Raw genomic sequence first — 19,206 nt, 5'->3', positions numbered from 1 at the left:
GAGCTTGGAATTGTAAATGAACTTGGTTATCCTGGGCTCACTTTGGACTCTACATTTAAAAGCCACAATAAAAAGTTGCTGTAAAATTTCATTCACAGAATTTTAAATAGATTAAGCTATTCCTGATAGTCACTCAAGCTAAAATGTTTCTATAACTGGTTAAACAACACTTCAGCAGAGGTAATCAAGACTTTAACAATAGTGAATCAGATCAGTTATAACTAATTATTGTTTGATTTGTTTTGTGGGGTTTTTTTTTATATTTTTGTATATCTTTGCATATTAAAAAGTCTTATGTGACTTGCCATTGGACTAAAAATGTAAAGTAGAAGTTCTGTCATAATCTGGCATGTTTACTTTATATATTTATTAGCATTCGATGCTCATTAACATGCATAGTCTCTGTCAAAGAAAGAAAAGTGAATGGATGGTTCTGTGACAATTGAGGGCAGACAAGAGAAATGTAATAGTGTGTCCAATAGATTGTCCACTCAGCTGAGCCATCAGATCATGGGGGGTGGCAATCACCTGATGTACTGGCTTGAAGATGGTCGGTACTCTACATTCATTTTAATGCTCATTTATAGCTAGATCCCAGTCAAGAATAAAAGACTTTTAAAATAATTTTGTTTTGAGCGGTCCCATTATATAAAAGGACATTTTAATGTTTTGGGTTATGTGGACTTTGATGCTTATCTCCTGCATTTCGTCCTATCCTCTTTGCTAAATTTCACACAGAAAGATCTTTATATTCTTTGCTGTTGGCAAACTGGCTCTTAGAGTCCCATATGGGGTGGAGCACATTTGGATACAGATGTTTAAAGGCAAACTTTGTGCAAAGACACAAGGTGTGTACTTTTTGTGGCTGCTATGCACTTTGCATCAGTGAGTACAAAATTGGTACTTGAGTGGATCACTAGTCATAAATTCACCACAAATGTGTGAGGAAATAAGGTCCAAATTGCCAAGGGATAGAAACAGTTTTGTGTTGGCTAGAAGAGGCAGTTCGTCTGCCCATAAAGCTCTTGAGAATTTGCCTGACTCTAGAAGTGCACTTGTTGTCTAAAATGGTTTAAGTAGGAGGTGAAATGCAACGGTACACAAAAAAGAGAGTTTTTTTTTCAAAGACTGCAGGATTCTGTTTTCACACTGTGAAAGAAAGCAGCAATGAGCTGCCCATCATCTGCTCAGGGAGCCAGTCAACTGTTGCCAGGCAGGGGAGGGAGCTCTGCTTGGTTAGGCAGATTCCTCTTCACATGTCCATTTAACTGTGTCTCCCTGCAAAGTTTCATCCTAGCATCAGTGAACTGTGAACTGACATGGCCCAGCAGACAGCATTGAGAAGGAGAACAACCACTGTAGCACAATATTCTTCATTCTAGGCATCACTTTATTCATTCTAAACATTGTGGGAATTAATGTCTTTCATAACAATCTTAAACAAATGACAAGCTTTAATCTCTTAACATCTATCAAGTGGTTGGCAACCACCTGACTGACATCTGTAACTTGAGAGTTTTACATATCTGGACACCCAAATGGAATCGTAAAGCAAAAGAATTGTCCAAAGGACTTATGCAAAATTTGACTTGAAAGGTAAAAACTTCCAATTTTTGAAATTATGCTTATTAGCTACATCCACTTCTGAGTGGTTTAGACCTTTATGCAGAATTTCCATTTATTATTTATTTATTGTTATCCACAAATAGAAATCTTAGGAGAACTGTAAAACCAAAATGGATCTTTGACTGTTGATATGAGGGTCAGCAACCTCTAGTTTCTGGAACTATGATTGTTTAGCATATGGCTGAAATGCAATGTACCCTTAAAACATTACCTTACCCCTAAGTGGTCTGCCTACGGCTTGCTAAATGTTAAGAGGTCAGAAGAAAAGGTGGTGAGATAGTGTGAGACAGTGTGACTTTCACGAGTCATATTTGCCAGAATCTGAAACTAACTATCCATCATCCCAGTCTCATAGTCCTTCAATCAAATCTGACTGAGGATGGGAAGTAATGCCAGAGTTTCCAGCGCAAACAACATTACAAAGATGGCTTAAGGGAGGCACTCTTGAGTGTTTCAAGGCTGAAAAGGAGCACTTAACTTATTTTGCACTGCCCCTGCCTTATTTCGTGTTTGTGATGTTTCTTGCCAGATTTCATGGAATTGTGGAACTACAAGTTAAAGTAACTTAATATCTGTCAGGGTCTAGTGACCACTCATGATCAGAATTTAGAGAGGTTAGAGAGGAGTCCAAGTGATGATACAACAGACAACTAATGTGTAGCTTAAAAAAGGAAGTTTTCAAAGGCCTCTTTGCAGTTTTGTGGAAAACTAAGTACACCCTTCATTAGGATTGAAGAGGATAAATAACAGCCAGATGCTGCTAATCAAACACACTTGACTAATTGATTCACCTCTATAAAAACATACGTTTTGGGTATTTAGTTATGTTTTAACACAAAGTCACAATTTTCCTGGGAGAAGATTTCCCAGCAAAGTCACTTCAATGCTTAGAGCATGTAAAAAACTCAAGACCTACAGCTCAGACTACAGCATACTTAGTAAAAGACTGAACAAATATGGCTTGTTTGAAATATTTGCCAAAACCCCCTCTTCTGACTACAAGAAACATGGCAGCACAGCTTAAACTTGCTAAAGAACTACAAATTCTAGAAGAATGTTCTTGGGTGGGCGATATAGCCTAAAAATTATATCATGATTTAACTTTTGCCACTTGCAGATTTATAAGTATAAATACACGAAGGGCATTCACCATCCTTCTTTTTCAATGAGCCATTTTCATTGATGACACACTTCCTAATCTGAAGTGTGAATCTACTGAAACAAGGTGTCTGCAGTGAGTGAGGGGACAGTGGAGTGTGAGATTGACAGACAGCTTGGTATAGTGCCTGCAGTGATGTGTGTGCTGCTGTTGTAGTGAGGAGAGAGCTAAGCATTAAAGTGAAGCTGTTGATTTGCTGGTTGATCTACTTTCCTACCCTCACCTATGGTCAGGAGCTCTAGGTAGTGACCAAAAGAACAAGGCCATGAATACAAGGGGTGGCAATTAGTTTTCATAGAACGTTTGAAGGGTCCTCCCTTAGAGATATGGTGAGAAGCCTGGTCATTTGACAGCAAATTAAAGTAGAGCCACTGCTCCTCCACCTCGAAAGACACTAGTTGGCGTGGTTCGGGAAGTTGGTGGATGCCTCCTCCGTGATGTATTCCAGGCATATCAGACCAGGAGGAGGCCCTGAACAGACCTGGGACTCACTGGAGAGATTACATCTCTTTTGGCTGGCTTAAGAATGCTTCAGTGTCCCCCAGATGAGCTGGAAGATGTGGCCAGGGCGAAGGAAGTCTGGACTTCTCTACTGAGATTGCTGCCCCCATGATTGGATGACTCAATGGATGGATTGATGAATGGTATGAAACAACTCCCTAGCATTTTAGCTTAACCACAAATAAAATACCATAACTTTGGGACGTTTCAGAAGCCTGCACAATGTTGTCACATAATGAAACTGTAAAATATTTTCTACCTGGGATCTTGTATCTGGTTAAAGCCCTTGCTTCCAACATTGCAACAGCATCAGTCATTTTTATCCACCATTTGCTCTGTCTGGAGTGCAGGTAGCAAGTACAGCTTGTGAGTGGTCCAACGATGCTCAGTGAAGTCATTTGTTTACATGTGGGTTGCTTATCACCAGCTGTATCTACTTATTCATAGCCTGGTTGTACACACCCACCCCAACCCAAAGAGCTGCGCGAAGGGACAGAGCAGCGGACCTGCAAGGAGGACCCCAAAAATGCATCACACGGGCCAGGACAATGCATGGGAGGCAAAGCAAGGAAAAGGGAAAAGAAGGGAAGGGAGCCACAGAGCCAAGTCAGAAAGAACCAGCAGTTCCCCCCTCACCCCGGTCCCATCAGCCTATATATCTAGTGCAACTCCCGCCCCACCCGGAGCCAAGAGATAACACAGGAGAGAGTCCCCGATGACCACCGAGGTACCCACATAGTCATAGGGACCTCTCTTAATTATGATTCCTTATGAAAAAGGATTAATCAAGATGACAATAAAGTGAAGAATCTATCTAAAAATCTGCTGCCTTTTTTTATCTTCAAAGGATGATACCACAGCTGATAATGCACCCATTTAAAAAGCTGTGGTGGAGGTGACATGGTATCACAGACCTTGACAAATTTCCACTGGGTTAAGCTCTATACACTGTCTCTTTATTTGGTCCAAATAACCTTTGCGCTCTGCAAAGCATCCTCATTGTCCTTCAGTAAACAAGCCATAAGATTATAATGCAAGGGCTGGAGGAGAATCCATTAAAAGTCTCTTGATCCCCCACAGCCAGACACATTCAATTCAAGAGAGGCCTGGAGTCACAAAGGAAACAAAGCTCTGTTATTAATGGGCTCCGTCTGTCTTGGACACATTTGCCATTTCTGTAATGTCACAGAGTGGCGAATAAGGACGCAATAAAACTCAGAGCCTGGAAACTCCACTTATTACAATTAATAATTCATTTGATGGCATTAACTGGGCAAAACTCTACATCTTACATAGCTGGAATAGAGAGTGTGTGGTAAGTATGTGCAGGGGTACCACCAAACCAAAGAGATTGTTCCTGCCAAAAATGACTGCACCAAGAGCACAGATCATGAATAATAGATTTGATTTTAGATTAACACAATGATCACCAAACATGGGTAAGAGACCGTTGCGTTTCTTCAAATTGGCAGATAGTAGTCATCTTGAAAAGGAGGTAGCTTTAAATTGGCAGAAAAAGGACACCTGGACATTCTTCTAAGTTCTGCACACGATGGGTTGAGGATACTACCAGAGGACATTAAAGATGCAATCTAGAAAACCAACGAACAACCATAGCACAAGAGGGACCTTTGAGTGACATACAGGCAACGCAATCTGATTGGTTTATATGTGAGCATATAAACATCAGCAGTATAAGCTACAATTACTTAAAAAAATTGATGAACACATGAAGAATCAGTGTACTAAAACTAAAGGAGGTGGATGATGTAATACACTAAACAGTGGTACTAGTTAATTTTAAGTAAGCTCTAGAACTCTTGGTCGACAAGTGTGAAAAAATACCAGTTTAGGTTTCACAGTATTTCTGTTTGTTACAGCTAGACAGTGCAATTTAACCAAAATTAGGGCGGAGGGACCAACTACTGCAAAACAAAAATGGAACTCAATGGGCTTTCTGTTTTGTTCTGTTCTGTTTCTAGAATGAAAGAAAGACGTACAGGTGAGGCTGCTCTGGGCTTCTGCTTGTGAAAAACATGTTGTTCATGTGGAATATTGTGAAGCTTCTCAGACGATACAGTTTGGCTCATATATGAAAAAGCTGAGCTGATTTGAGTAGAACTAAATATATTTAGTTCCACTCAAATCAGTCTTAACAAAGACCCATTTGAATTATGTAAACGCTTTATTAAAACAGATTGAGACCTTCCGCCACCAGTGATTCAAAAATCTGCTTTGCTTAACTACAAAGAAAACCAAGTATTTGAAGAATAAAAAGGCAAATAGGTGCCCACAACTTCAGTGAGGCAGATGATGTCAAGTCCAGCTGACTACACTGTGTGCTTTAAAGTGCTGCAAAGTGGAATAAAGCACAGTTGGAAATCTGATTACAGCAGACAGTCTGAGGCAATCTGGCAAAATTTTCACTTTAATCATATTTTAAACCCACCTACGGAATAAATGTGCACTGAATCAGATTTTCAAAAACTGCTTTTAGCATTCCTAAGCAAATCAAGCTGTTGCATTTTTAAGGGAAAAAAACAATCATTAAGTGTTCCTACATGATATAATTTAATTTACAGGAAGCATTTGTATAGAGCATATTTTAAATCAAGCACTCATGCTTTGGGAGTTTGGGATCTCAGTGACATTAGTAGCTCAGTATGACAGATTACAAATACCTTGCTGCACCTATGATCCTATAAATAGACTCAGAGTACTTCTGTAGCACCTACAAAAATACATTAGGTAGCACTTCATAACTTTACTTCACAGTCTGCAACTTTTGGTACAATTTCCCAACCTTTTATTATGCAATGCAATTAAGGGTACAAATTCCAGTACCTAAAAATACCCACAGGTACCTAATAAAATGTAGATAAAATAGAACAAGTAAAAAATAAGAGTTTTAAAGGAAAAGAGAAACCAAGCACCCACTTCCCAATTTGTTACCAAGGAGGGCTTTTAATATCTGCTGTTTGATGAACTGACTTTTTATAGGCTTAGAATTTTATCATGGTGGATGGGGGTATGGTTCCATGCTTTAGTGTAAAAAAAAAAAATACTAGTTTTCGTACTCACATTTCTACAACATTCGCCTTCACTCCGTGTGAAAAATGCCTGTTTCCTCTCTCCAGAGAGTAGTCATCTTAAAAATGAGGTAGCTTTAATTAGGTGCGTAACCTGCGTACTGTTCTAAAGAACAACTAAGAACAAGCATCAGTAAATCTGCTAACATGAAGCTTTAGCCACATATGACTTCCAATTTCTTTCTGAAAGGCCATTTTACACATGAATATGGATGAAACACTGGAACATTCAAGTCTTTAACATTTGTGAAAAGAGCTTTCGTCTGATGAAAGGGCTTCAGCAGTGAAGAGAAGTACGCTGGAAGGCTGGTCACATTAGTTTTAATTGGTCAGAATTTGTTGCATTTCATGCCCGTACAGTCGTCTGACATGAAAAAGAAAGTACAGAAACGTACAAAAAGTAAAACAGCAATAAGCAATAAGATGTAATATCAGCTGTGGATAACTGTTACAGTAAACACATGCTGGTTTCTGTGTAGTTGTGGAAAGTTAAGTAAATCCAATAGGTCCTCAGTTTCTCTGATACCAGGAGTATGTGATATTGACCTGCAATGCTGCTGAACCATGACACATGGGCATCTGTGACACAGGGGAGAGTGTGGCAAATCCTTTAACATACTACTGATAAAACTACCAGGTGAGTCTGGGCTGTAACCGAGAGCATTTCCTACACAGTGTTCAGACAGCATAAAAGTTGGATCCTGTCAAAACCAGAATGCTGCAGCTTAGCTGGCTGATCCAGCACCTGTGAAAATACAGCTGCTGCGTATGAGATCAGAGCTCCATACTGCAATTTCAGAATGCTTTGTTTGTATTCTCAAATGTTTTTATTTTGACACTCAGGATTAAGCTTTGATAAGGGCTAAAACCACTTTTGGGGATCTCTATGCACATTTTCAGGCACTGAAAAGTTTTATGAATTGCAGCAACACATCATGAAGTCAAAGAGATGCTGAAGTATTCCTGTTGCTGCACACCTGTTGTTTAGTCTTTACTTGACCAAACGGTTTCCTGCCTTCTATCAGAATTATGTTGTCAGCACAATCTAGGCTGAAATGAGCATGGCCAAAAATTAATGTTGCTGAAAATTGATGGCTGTGGGCTATAATGCCCAGCAGGTGTTTCAGTAATGCAGCAGTTACCCTTCATGGAGCATACAAACAGCTTGAGCTAAGGTTGATGTCATTTTGCCTTTTACTCTCTCCTTCATGTTACCGTCCTGTGACTACATCTTAAGTGGTGACGCTGCCACTATGCCAACGCAATGAAGTTAAGGGCTTGTGTGAAGGGCAGTAGTTTATGTGTCTGTTTTGCTCCCTGTGTAGCCCGGTGGCAGCAGTTTATCAAGTATAGTGGAAAGGTGACTGCAGTTACACCGACGTGTCATTGAGCAGCAATGACCCTGGTCCCTTCCTCACAGGACTCAGCAATTGCTTCTATCTCTTAACATCCACTTCAATTACAGCTCATCACCAGCAGCTTGTTGGAGTCGCCAGCAGCAATATGCAACGATAAAAAGGCACAAAGCCTGAGCACACTGAACAGCCCTGAATGTTGCTCATCATCTTTATCACTACATTTCTGCCAGTCAGTTCACAAATTTGCAGAAAGTAAATCATTATTTTCCCTGTAAGGCTTTGGATATAATTGCAAATATTTTCAAATACACCTAAGTATATAAAGTAAAAGATATAAAAAGAAAGAAATACATAACAGGTATACAACACGTTCTAATCCCAAAACATAACATACCAACGCAATGTGAGAAAATGTTGCTATGTTATGCTTTCGGGCGCCCAACCCAACTGTATGTTACGCATGAGAGCGGGTTGGAGCGAATGTATAAATGTAAGGTTAGGGTTAAGGTTAGGTTAGTACTGCAATAGAAAGCCGTGAAGCGAATAAAAAGGGAAGCGGGCAGCTTTCTATTCCACTTCAATCAAGAATCCAGAGCATTTGATAAGGACGCAGAGGTGTACCTTTTGCGTTACTATGACATGCCTCGGGCCGTGACAAATCGCCAGTATGTTGGAATGATAATGCTCTGTAGGTATGAAACTACCCAGCATAACAATAGACCTTCTGTTTACGTTAGATACAACTTCTTTTGCCACTAAGCTGCTGAACAGCTAGAAAATCTAGCAAATCATCTGCTGATGTAGTCATTCAATCAGTCAGATTAAAAGATAAATTCAAATTCTAACATTTGTTGCTCAGTATAATTTGGTGAACATTAATGTACTCTTGATAGCCCACCCAAGTACAGCCTGTGTTGGAATCACTGAAGTCAGCATTATTTGACAGAGGAAGGCATTCATTTTCTATGAATAATTCAGCTGTCATGACATGAGCAGAGCGGGGTGAGGGCATTGAATAAGAAACAAAGAGTTGAAGTTCTTCTGACATGACTTGAAACAGAATCTCTAGCAAAAATAGGCTAGAGCTCCAGCAGATTAAAGACTTCCACATTTGCTCAGGCACCTAATTTCCATAAAAATGTATGATGAGGCACTTGAGTATTACAATATATGGAGCTGTTTAGTTTTATTAAGTAAATTGATGAAAAAATTAGATTTCTCAGTCTAAGTGGATATAATAACCTACAGTATTACTTTAAAAGTCTGTGCTGCTCCCAGCTTAGCTTTAAAACAGAATAATTGGACAGTAGAAAATACTTCTAAACTCTTCCATCTTGCAATACCATAATAAACAGATTGGTGTGTGGTAAGGCCAGTTCAACCTCACTGTGGATTTGTCAAGGCAAATACTCTGACACACTCATTTTTACCTCATCAAGTACTACACTGAGGCCAAGGCAGTCAGCTGCAGAGAAGACATTAAATCTCTGTGCATTAACACTAACAAGGCCAGAACAGACACATTACCCTGTGGACTAAAAGTATCTCGCTACTGGCTCGGGTAGGAGATAAGGCCAAGAAAAAGAAATACATTTAACCTACATTCAGACAAACTCTAATAAACAACTCCCCTACAACCTTTAAACAGTCGTGTGTTATACACAGTAAAAAACATATTTAATGACTGGAGTCCTCTTTTGGGGCTGTTCTCTCGATTATGCTGTGAGCAGCTATTGATTTCAGGTTGTCTTCTGCCTCATTAGACCATGGCAGAGCACTGCCCTGCAAGCTAAAAGAAGATCCATAAATAAGCTGACTACACAAGATCTTTTGTAAAGTTGTTAATCTTTTATGGTTACTGTGAAACAATAAAGCCACAAAAGGACAGGTACATTTGATGGCCTGAGAATGAATGAAGCACCAAAGGTTTGAGGTTTGTCGCGGTTCCAAGTTGCACTGAATTAGTCCTAACTGAGTCATTATACCTATTACCATTTCATTATGCCGGTAGCCTATGTATGAGGCAGAGGCTTGGGAAAGGAGAAACCAGAGTCAAAGCCACAAACAAGATCAAAATGATCCCTCTGAGGGTGTGTTGCAATTGATCTGCTTTCAACTCCAGAAATGCTGGGAAAAAGATGCAAACCTTGCTCACCACACAGCCAAAGACCAGTGGCCCTGGCTGCTCCTGAGTGTTTGATCACTTAATTAAAACACTAGTACAGCTGCAGGAAATGTAAAAGAATAAATGATGTCTATTTCATGGGAAACTCTTTGAATGATCAGAGGAGCAGACAAACAAACCCTTCTAACAGCTTTCACTTCTCTTGGCAAGGTTGATTGGCAGGTATAATCTATCAGTCCTGTCCCATCTCCTATCTTCATTTGAGGGTTTTTTTTGTTATTGTTGGAATAATTGTCACAATTGTTCTGTTATTACAGCAATAAAGTCACTAAGCTAATTTCTACAACTCTTTCCAATATCTACGTGGTATAGCCCATCAACTTTATCTCTCTTTCATCACTATAGCTGCACATCCTTTCCAACTTGATCTCTCCATCTATCCAAGACAAGTCCTGAACTTCTTCAATGTCCAGCCTCACATACAACTCGCTATAAACCTTTTCTTTTGCCTTTGCCATACACCTAGCCTTGCAGTACTCAGTATTTAATTTCTTCTTCACTTTCTTTACTTTTTCATTTCCTACTCCTTCCTTTGAATAGTCTCCTGCACTTTGCGTTGTCTTCATTCCTCTGTTGAGATGATACTAGAGATGGCACGATACCACTTTTTTATGTCCGATACCGATACCGATATCATAAATTTGGATATCTGCCGATACCGATATGAATCCGATATAGTGTTTTTTAATCAACAAAACTGTTTTTTTAAAATATCTTGCTGCATTTTGCAAGTCTGCAAGTTCATACTCAAGTTTAAAACAACAACTACACTAAAGCTATTCTGTTATACCTGTATGCAAAAAAAAAAATTTCATAGTTCAGCAATACTGATCAATCTAATAAACTTAAACCTACACCATCTCCCTATTCTGGTATTTTAAAGAGTACTTAGCGTAAATATTAAGCAACCTAACTAATAGGGTTCCAACTCCCAGCAACAACAAAAATAAATAAATAAAAAATAGGGAACCACCCCTCACGCGCCACCTCATGATGCTTAATCGACGTAATCAACCTTAATTTGATGCAGTGTGAAAAAAAATGCACAGAAATCAATTATTTTTCAAGAAATTTTAAATAGATTCAACATCTTTCTTCAACAAAATTGCAGACTGCACAGATGGTACCTTCCCAAAGTAAAAAGTACTATAGCTTACTAGGGTATATATATTAGACTTAATAGTCACTATATACAGTAATTGACTTCTATTCATTTTGCATCAAATTAAAACTTTGGGTGTCAGATAATTATTTATTAAAAGCTCGACATTTTAAATGAGAATAAGAAAGAAAAGTATGTCTTAGGGCATGAACAGTGAAAAGGGGGCACAATCGGCCCCCCTGGCTAAACTTTGCTAGATCCGCCCCTGCACAGTTACCAGCCGTCAGCTACGTAGAAAAAGATCCTGGTGTAGAAAGTAATATTAAATAAATTCTAACAACAGCTTATCAAGCTTAAACGTGCTGCTGTTGTTCAGCCGCTGGTTTGCTCTTTCTGGTGCGAAGTGGGCCAAAAACAAAGACGGACTCGCGACAGAAAAGCTGATCAGCTGATCATTTAAGCAGTTTCACGATTGAAGTACCAGCCGGAGAGCGAGAGGCAGTCGCTCGTTAAGCTTAGCGTGGGAATGCTTTACAAACATTCAGAGATGGACTTACACGCTTGCTTTACTTCTCTCGGGGATAACTTTGTCGGAGATGAAATGCTAGCGGAGATGAAATGCCAGGTTGCTAGCGAAGCTCCACATGCTATCCAGACCACCGACAGGTCCCGCATGCCACAGCTGCTCTATCACGTGATGCACACTGCTCCAACTGCTAACGTTCTGCGGTGAGTTACGGCGTGTTGCAAGTTTTGTGAGGTGCTTTCGTGATATTTAATGGATCGGATTACATTTTTTATTTTTCTCCGATATCCGATCCAGTCATTTAGGTCAGTATCGGACCGATACCGATACGTAATATCGGATCGGTCCATCTCTAGATGATACTGCAAACACCTTGACAGTTTCACTTCAGCTGTACTTTCCCAGTCACCAGGTAACTCTCCCCTACCTCCGAGAGCCTATGTCAACTCTTTCCTCAACTCAACACATTCTTCCTTCCTCAACTTCCACCATTTATTCCTTTCTCTCCCTAACGCCATACCCACCCAACACCTCATCATTTCTGGTCCCTTCACCTACATGTCCATTAAAGCTCCAATCATCACTCTCTGTCTATTGGAGAAACTATCTACAACTTCCTACAACTTCCTCCAGAAATCTTATTTCTCTTCCAACTGACATCCAATGTCATTTCTTTCATTTGATATATGTAACTTCCTTCTCTCCATAATCTCAACCAGCTCTCTCTCTTTACCAGTCATAGTTCCAAATTTAAAGACCCTGCTCTCATCTCCACATTGCCTTTCCTTCTGTCTCACTGCCTTCTAACATGCCTTCCCTTTCTTCTCCTTTGTCTTTGACCAACAGTGGCATGGTTTCCACTGCTGGTTTAACAGCATCGCACTGATTGGAACGCCTGAACTCAATGATTTGAATGGGTGAGTGAATACTTTTGGTAATATAGTGTATAAAAGTAACAAAGCTGGTGGACACTGGTGACCCAAATAAACTAATTGTCTGCTGACCCTTGGCGTGACACAAGAACGTCTACTCTGTCAAGCACCAGAGTCTTGTGATACAGGATCTGTACTTACATGGAACCATTTTAACCAACAAAGTATTATATAGTAATTTTCTTTTATTTATTCAGAACTGTCATTCAAACTGATATGCAAACTCTGCACAAGTAAGCACTACTCCAGCAACAGCTCTTTGTAAGTTCATGTAAGCTGCAAGCTGGTCTCACCCTGGACTTATTCCAGTGCATTGCATTGACCACTGTCAATGTTATTCAGCTCCAACACAATGACTAAAAGCACCAAGAGTTTATATGCTGTCTAAGATATCCCAGATCTTAACATAGATTGTTATGATGCTATCTGCTTGAGCTGTGAGTGTATGGTGTATGGTGAGACTGTCCAGGGTAAACTACCTAGCAGCGAGGCTAAAAGCTGGAAGTCTGTACGTATCTGAATGGAGAACTCACTTTAGGGAAGTTGTTCTTTTTTATTCCCCCCCCCCAAAAAACTGTACACGAGTAGAAAGAACACTCTTTCTATTTTCTTCTTTTTTTATCTACACAGTTTGCATATGTTCATTGGAAGAAGCTACAGCTGACAAATGTTAGTGCTTTTTTGTGAGCTGAAGAAGGCCTACAAAAGAGTCAAATATGAAGGCGAAAATGTCTTATGATAAATGTATTATTTTTCTAGAAGATAAAAGCATGCCTTTATTGATTTTCCATGTTTCTAATAATTTGGCTGCCTTACAGCACATTTTAGTCTCTAAAAGTCTTTACATTTCCCTACTCTCTGTTTGGTCGCTATGCAGAGCTGCCAGAGAAAGACTGAGCTAAATTCCTGTGATCTTAAAAGGAAACGAGGGAAATTAATGGCTAGCCCTTCACTGCCTGCACTTTATGATTGATAACAGCAGAAGGAGGGTGGTGGGTGATTTCAACAGTATGGCAAATTTTGAATTCCAGCTCCTTCAGAATCAGGGTAAATTTGTGCTGACAGGTGATAATTTAAACACACTGGAACAGCTGGTTCTGAGTAACAGGGCATCTGTATGCGCGTGTGCATGTGCGCTACATTCAGCTGGCTCCATGCACGCTTGTATGAAGACTGGTTGTCATATTTCCTTTGAGTGAATTCCATTCGTTCACAACATTTAACTTCATGCTTATGCAGGTGTGTTGGTCTCAGAAGCCAAGAAACTCTTTTTTACAGAACACTGCCTGCTCAATCCACAGCTCTAGAGATATAATTTTCCTTTGTTTTCTCCCTTATTAAATGTCTCCCTTCTTATACAAACCTGCAGAACTTTCTGTGACTTCAGACTAACAAGGGGTTTCATTTCAGCACTCTTGTAGGACATTTTTATAAATATATCCTGTCTAGAAAGTGCTTCTGTTGACTTGCATTCTTATATAATTCAGTTGCAGTGACTTTGTTGGGACCACACTCATTCTTCCCTAAAAGAGTCAACAGTATTTCTCACTGAATGTATCTGGATCTTCTTGATGAGTCTTTAGTTTCACAGACTATGCAATAAACTTTGTAACACATATACATTTAGATGTGTGTCACTGAGATGGATAACCATTGCGCTCTACTCTTTTATTCCTTCATGTATGCATTTATGTAAATGGCTGCGTAATGTACCATCACAAATATGTAAATTATAGTGCTTGTGTGTAATCTCCCAGAATCCAGGAAATCTTTTGAACACTTTTACACTGCCTGACAACATACTGTATATCAAAAATGGACATAGCACAGCATGAATAGGTTGGTCAAATGCAATATTGTACATTTACTCATGTACTTTACTAATATATAGCAGTGTTTTGGATGGAAATTCTGCACTTCATGCATTGTACTTGCTTGAAAGCTTTAGTTGCTTCCTGTTTTCCTGCACTTGTCAACATCCACCAGGTCAGTAAAAAACACTTAGCAAGCATAGTTTCAGAAACTAGAAGATAGTACCTTCCAAATCTGTTCTTTTGTTATTCAGATAAATGTTCTATATAAAGAAGTCAATTAGATGGGAATTATATTATTATCTGGCACATGCAACACAAATGGTTCCTAACATTTCCCACATGCCCATGTTTATTTGGGACCTATAAATCTACTTGTGACTTATGAATGCAATTTTTCAAGAAGGAATGCACCCAGCATCACAAAGAGTCAGCTGAGACATGACTAATGTTGAACCAACCTAGAACAGCTGAACCAGACAAAACAACCTTTAAATATTACAGGGTCAACAAAGTTTTAATAGAAGAGTTAGACATTGCCCTCCATTTGATTTGTGGGTTTTGGTGTATATTTACGTTGTTTACACATGCCAGCAGTCTTAATTTGGTGATATTTCAGAGTAGAGCTGTCACTTCATCTCAGAATAAGCCTATAAAGCACTGAAGGTGCTGACACATGAAAAGAGATATGAGTGGTGGGATTAATCATGTGCCACAGAATGTGTATAAGGAGGGACGTACCTCAGCTAAGCTGCAGGAAATATGATGCAGGGAGAAAGAGGAAAGATGGGGCACACTGATTGATGAGTGTGGTGTGGATTTAGTTCTCTGCCTACCTACACTCAACTCCACCCCCACCCACCTGAGGTTGGTTTAAAGTAACAGCATGTGCCATGAGAAGCAGCAGCAGGTTCCATCAGCCATCTAAGCAACACAGGTGGACAGGAAAAAGTCAAAAGCCAAGGTCAGGCAGGGAAGTACTATTTGCGGCTGTGTTCATAAGAGCAGAGATGATAGTAGACTAATATAATGTTCAGCCAGTATATAAAAACACCTAATACCACCTAATATTGCGTATAATGTGTAATCAGAAGCTAGGATGGTGGTAGTGGATCGTTTAAGACCTGTATGTTGTAGCTTGGGACCTCTATGGATCAAGTTTTTCATGCACATCCCACAGGTGCACAGTAAGACTGGAAGTGGGAAGTCTGGAGACCAGGTTGTGTTCCTTGAGCAGTTTTTGCAGTATGACAATGTGTAGGGAGACTACAGCCATGGGAGTGTGTTACCTTTGGTGTTATGTGTTAAAACGCCACATTCTTCTCACTAAAAATTGCATTTCTGTATCGATTTAATGTTTATTAAAACATTATATGAGCTAAAACATAGGAAAACTAAGTAACTGGTCCTTCTCCTGCTATTACAGCCTCTCTGGACATCTGCCAAATCTTTGCCAAATCAAACATGCAAATAATCAAGATTCAGAGCTTTGGTAATGACAGTGGGATACAAATGATTTGAGCCGTACTATTAACATACTGGAAAGAGTTAGTGAAGCTATAAGCAGAGCGGTAATAATCAATAAGCGGCATTATGACTCCATGCTGAGAAGGAGCAGTGCAGATGTGTTCACGGGATGGTGGATTGGACTGTGGCACTGACAAAAGACATGAAAACAGATTTTTCACATTTTAAGCTTTTTAAAACAGCACAATGATGTTGAACTTGGCCCATGCTGTTAGTCATATTACCTACAATGGTGTGAAAAAGCGTTGGCCCTCTTCCTGATTTCCTATTTTTTGAATGTTTGTCACACTTAAACATTTCAGATTATCAAACAAATTGAAATGTATGACAAAGACAATACAATTACATTTCTAAATGAAGGTGTTTATTAGTAAGAGGAAAAATGTTATATTTCATCTTCCTTTGCAGAGCTTGTTCAATAATGTGATTTTTAATGTTGATACTTGGAGATTTAAAAATCTGATATATTAGCTAATCTAACTTCCCTAGCATTTGTTATATGTAGTTATTGGAGTTATATGGAGTTACTAAGAAAAACTGACAATGCCGTTTAAAAAAAAATTAAGTCGTGGATTATTCGAATCCACTCTGTTTGGATCAGCTGGTTGTTGAGTTTGTGACATTCCAAACACGCAATGTCAACAAGTGCAACGTGCCCTCTGGTGGATAAACAATGTGACACCAACACTCATATCATGGTTGGAGGGTGTTTCGTCCATCTCTATTTTACTTTTGTTCATTTGGATTTATCAGCTGTTATAAATGCCAATAATTTGACATCAATTAAAGATGAGCCATCATCCAGGCAAGTCGAACTACAATTGTGGTAACATAGAGTAGTCACACAGACAATACCATAGTACATGTACATGTAGAGTGCCAACAACACATTAGCAGCAAATCCTTTCATTATAAAATGCTTTAACACGGAGCCAGTGGAATTCTAACTCGTTCAGCAAGTTTCTGTTTGCATTCTAATAGCAAGAGGTGACAGTTTGTTTCTGGACTTGTAGTTAGCACAAATCCATCTTCACACAAAAACTGTAGCCCAGTAATGTTTTGTAAATTTCTATAATTTTTTTATAATAAACCAAAGAATGGGGCATGTGGTAGGTGAATTTCTGGTAGTGTGCTGGATGATTAATGATTGTCATGGTTCTGGGCCATTTGACCCAGCATTTGGAGTTTATGTTTTTGGTGACTATTATGTCTTATTATTATGTCTGGTTTAAGGTTAATTTCATTAGTTTTTATTCTGTGTCTCTGAGCTAGGTTCCCCTTGTGTTTTTGTCCTCTGTACCCTCTCTGTGTTTGTGTCCTTGTGTCTTGTTTCCCTTTTCTGTTCCTGTGTTTCTGTTGTCAAGCTCGCGTGTCTTTATCTGGTTATCACTGTGTATATAACTTCCTGTCTTACTTTGAAGGTACCTCGTCTCATGTCATGTTCAGTTTTGCTTCCCCTGTCTCATCGTGTCTGATTAGCCTCGGCTGTGTTTCCCTCCTGTTTCTCATCCCCTCATGATTCCTTGTGTATTTAAGCCCTCTGTTTCCCTCTGTCCAGTGTGGCGATCTCCCTCATGGTTGTGTTTCTCCTGGTTTAGTCTGTATTATTTCCTGTCTAGCAATAAATCGATGTCTTTTGAGTTAAAGTCCCGTCTGCGAGTCTGCGTTCGGGTACAACCCGCCTGCTTCTCACAGCTAGTTTATGACAAATGACACCTTTGGAAAATATTAAACTATGATTTATCTCATTCTCTTGTTGTACCTCGCCTGGTGTGAAGCTACACTTATAGGACATGTCATAAATCTGAGTTTATAAATGTATTTATTTCTAAATATGAATTAAATGCATTTCAGAATACTGACTGTGCAGTACATAAATAAGATCACTGAGTGTGTTTATGTGTTATACTTCTTAAAAGAGGAACACAGGTAACGCAGGTAACACATCTCCATTGCATTTAAACCCAGAAAGTTTCTCTGTTCACTCAGCATGGATGAGAGGAGTGATGTGATGTGAGAAGGAGAGCTCATACATACCCTCTATTCTTCATGACTGCCAGAGTGGGTGTATTGCACCTGGATACTGCTTTATGTACTCACGTTGCTGCAGTATCTAAAATGGAGAAACTGAAATTCACTCTTCACCAAATGGACAATCACTAATTTCTATTCCAGCACACAAAATGGTAAAAATATCCTCCCGCCATCTGTCTTGAATTACAAACCATCACATCATGGAAATGTGTAAACAAACTCAGCTCCTGAGCCCAGGGAGAGGTTCATCTACTTTCTAGTTTGCATGGCAAATGGGAAGCTATGCTTGGCATGCAGTTGGGAGACCGTGTGCATAGTTCAAATATACTCACAGAATGAAATAAAACACAACTCATGGGTTTAAAATTGCTCCCCCCCTTCAAGATAATTAAAAAAGCAGCCCAAAGGATTTTAATATTTCAAAGGCAGAAAACAGGTGATGTAAACATGACCACCACGGTAAGCATGTCTGTTATACCCAGCGCATAAATGTCTGTATGTCAGCGCTGATTATTCAAACCCTGTTTAAAATGTGACACGTGTTGTCCAAAAACATTTCCTCTAAATTTGTAAAGTTACTGATTTAAAACATATATTTTCGAATTTTTAGTTGCATGTCAAACATATGATAGACTCTTGAGCATATTTATATAGCTAAATCCACAATGGTATAATCACGCTGAATAAAAGATGCCCAAGCACCAATGCACTCTAATGCAAGCCTCTGAACTGTATGTTGATAAGTACATGAAGCGTACCTCTACCTCTATAGCTGAAAGCGGTTTGCATCCGCACTCTGAGGGTCTGCTGAATTGTTTTTAATATGGCACTTTTTGACAAACTGCAGATGATGAAATCCTATTTATTGGAGAAAGTGTCCTTCAGCTACTGTTGCTCATACTTACTGAGTTCCCTAGCTACTTCTTTACTATGTCAGTAAACCTTTTGAAAAGGAAGGTGTTGTAGTTTTAAAGAAACATCTTAATTGAACCAAAGGCAAAAAATTGTAATGAATTTTATGTGACTGTTCATATTAAAGCCAACAACAAGTGAAAATCCAAAACACGGCTCCAATCCTTTGTATTAATGATCTCCCCCTCTCTCTCTCTCTCTCTGTGTGTGTGTGTGTGTGTGTGTGTGTTGTGTTTGTGTGTGTGTGTGTGTGTGTGTGTGTGTGTGTGTGTGTGTGTGTGTGTGTGTGTGTGTGTGTGTGTGTGTGTGCTGTGTGTGTGTGTGTGGTGCCCTCACAGAAGGAAGGTCACAGCAGGAGCTTTTCTCAAAAGCATCTCCAATCAGTTTTTTTTTACAAGAAGCGTATTCTTTGCAATACTTTATAAATATGAAATTTTAAGATTT

The 19,206-nt window shown here is 39.3% G+C and overlaps 1 protein-coding gene across 6 annotated transcripts in view; it reads right to left on the bottom strand.

The window, feature by feature from the left end:
* The window catches only part of LOC102306823 (heparan sulfate glucosamine 3-O-sulfotransferase 5), a 136,338-nt gene that overhangs the window by 62,502 nt on the left and 54,630 nt on the right, over positions 1-19,206 (bottom strand). For 4 of the 6 annotated variants that reach the window (XM_005931037.3, XM_005931036.3, XM_005931039.3 and 1 more), the window contains one exon: positions 17,854-17,929. The exons of the other annotated variants lie outside the window; for them this stretch is intronic. The gene's annotated coding sequence lies outside the window, so the exon portion shown is untranslated. The remainder of the gene's footprint in view (positions 1-17,853; positions 17,930-19,206) is intronic. 6 annotated transcript variants of the gene reach the window in all.

The sequence above is a fragment of the Haplochromis burtoni genome, unplaced genomic scaffold (assembly GCF_018398535.1).
Source record: "Haplochromis burtoni strain Fernald_Lab_line unplaced genomic scaffold, NCSU_Asbu1 Contig_103, whole genome shotgun sequence".
NCBI classification, from domain to species: domain Eukaryota; kingdom Metazoa; phylum Chordata; class Actinopteri; order Cichliformes; family Cichlidae; genus Haplochromis; species Haplochromis burtoni.
The sequence above is the reverse complement of the archived record's forward strand: the minus strand, read 5'-3'. Positions and strand labels throughout refer to the sequence as shown.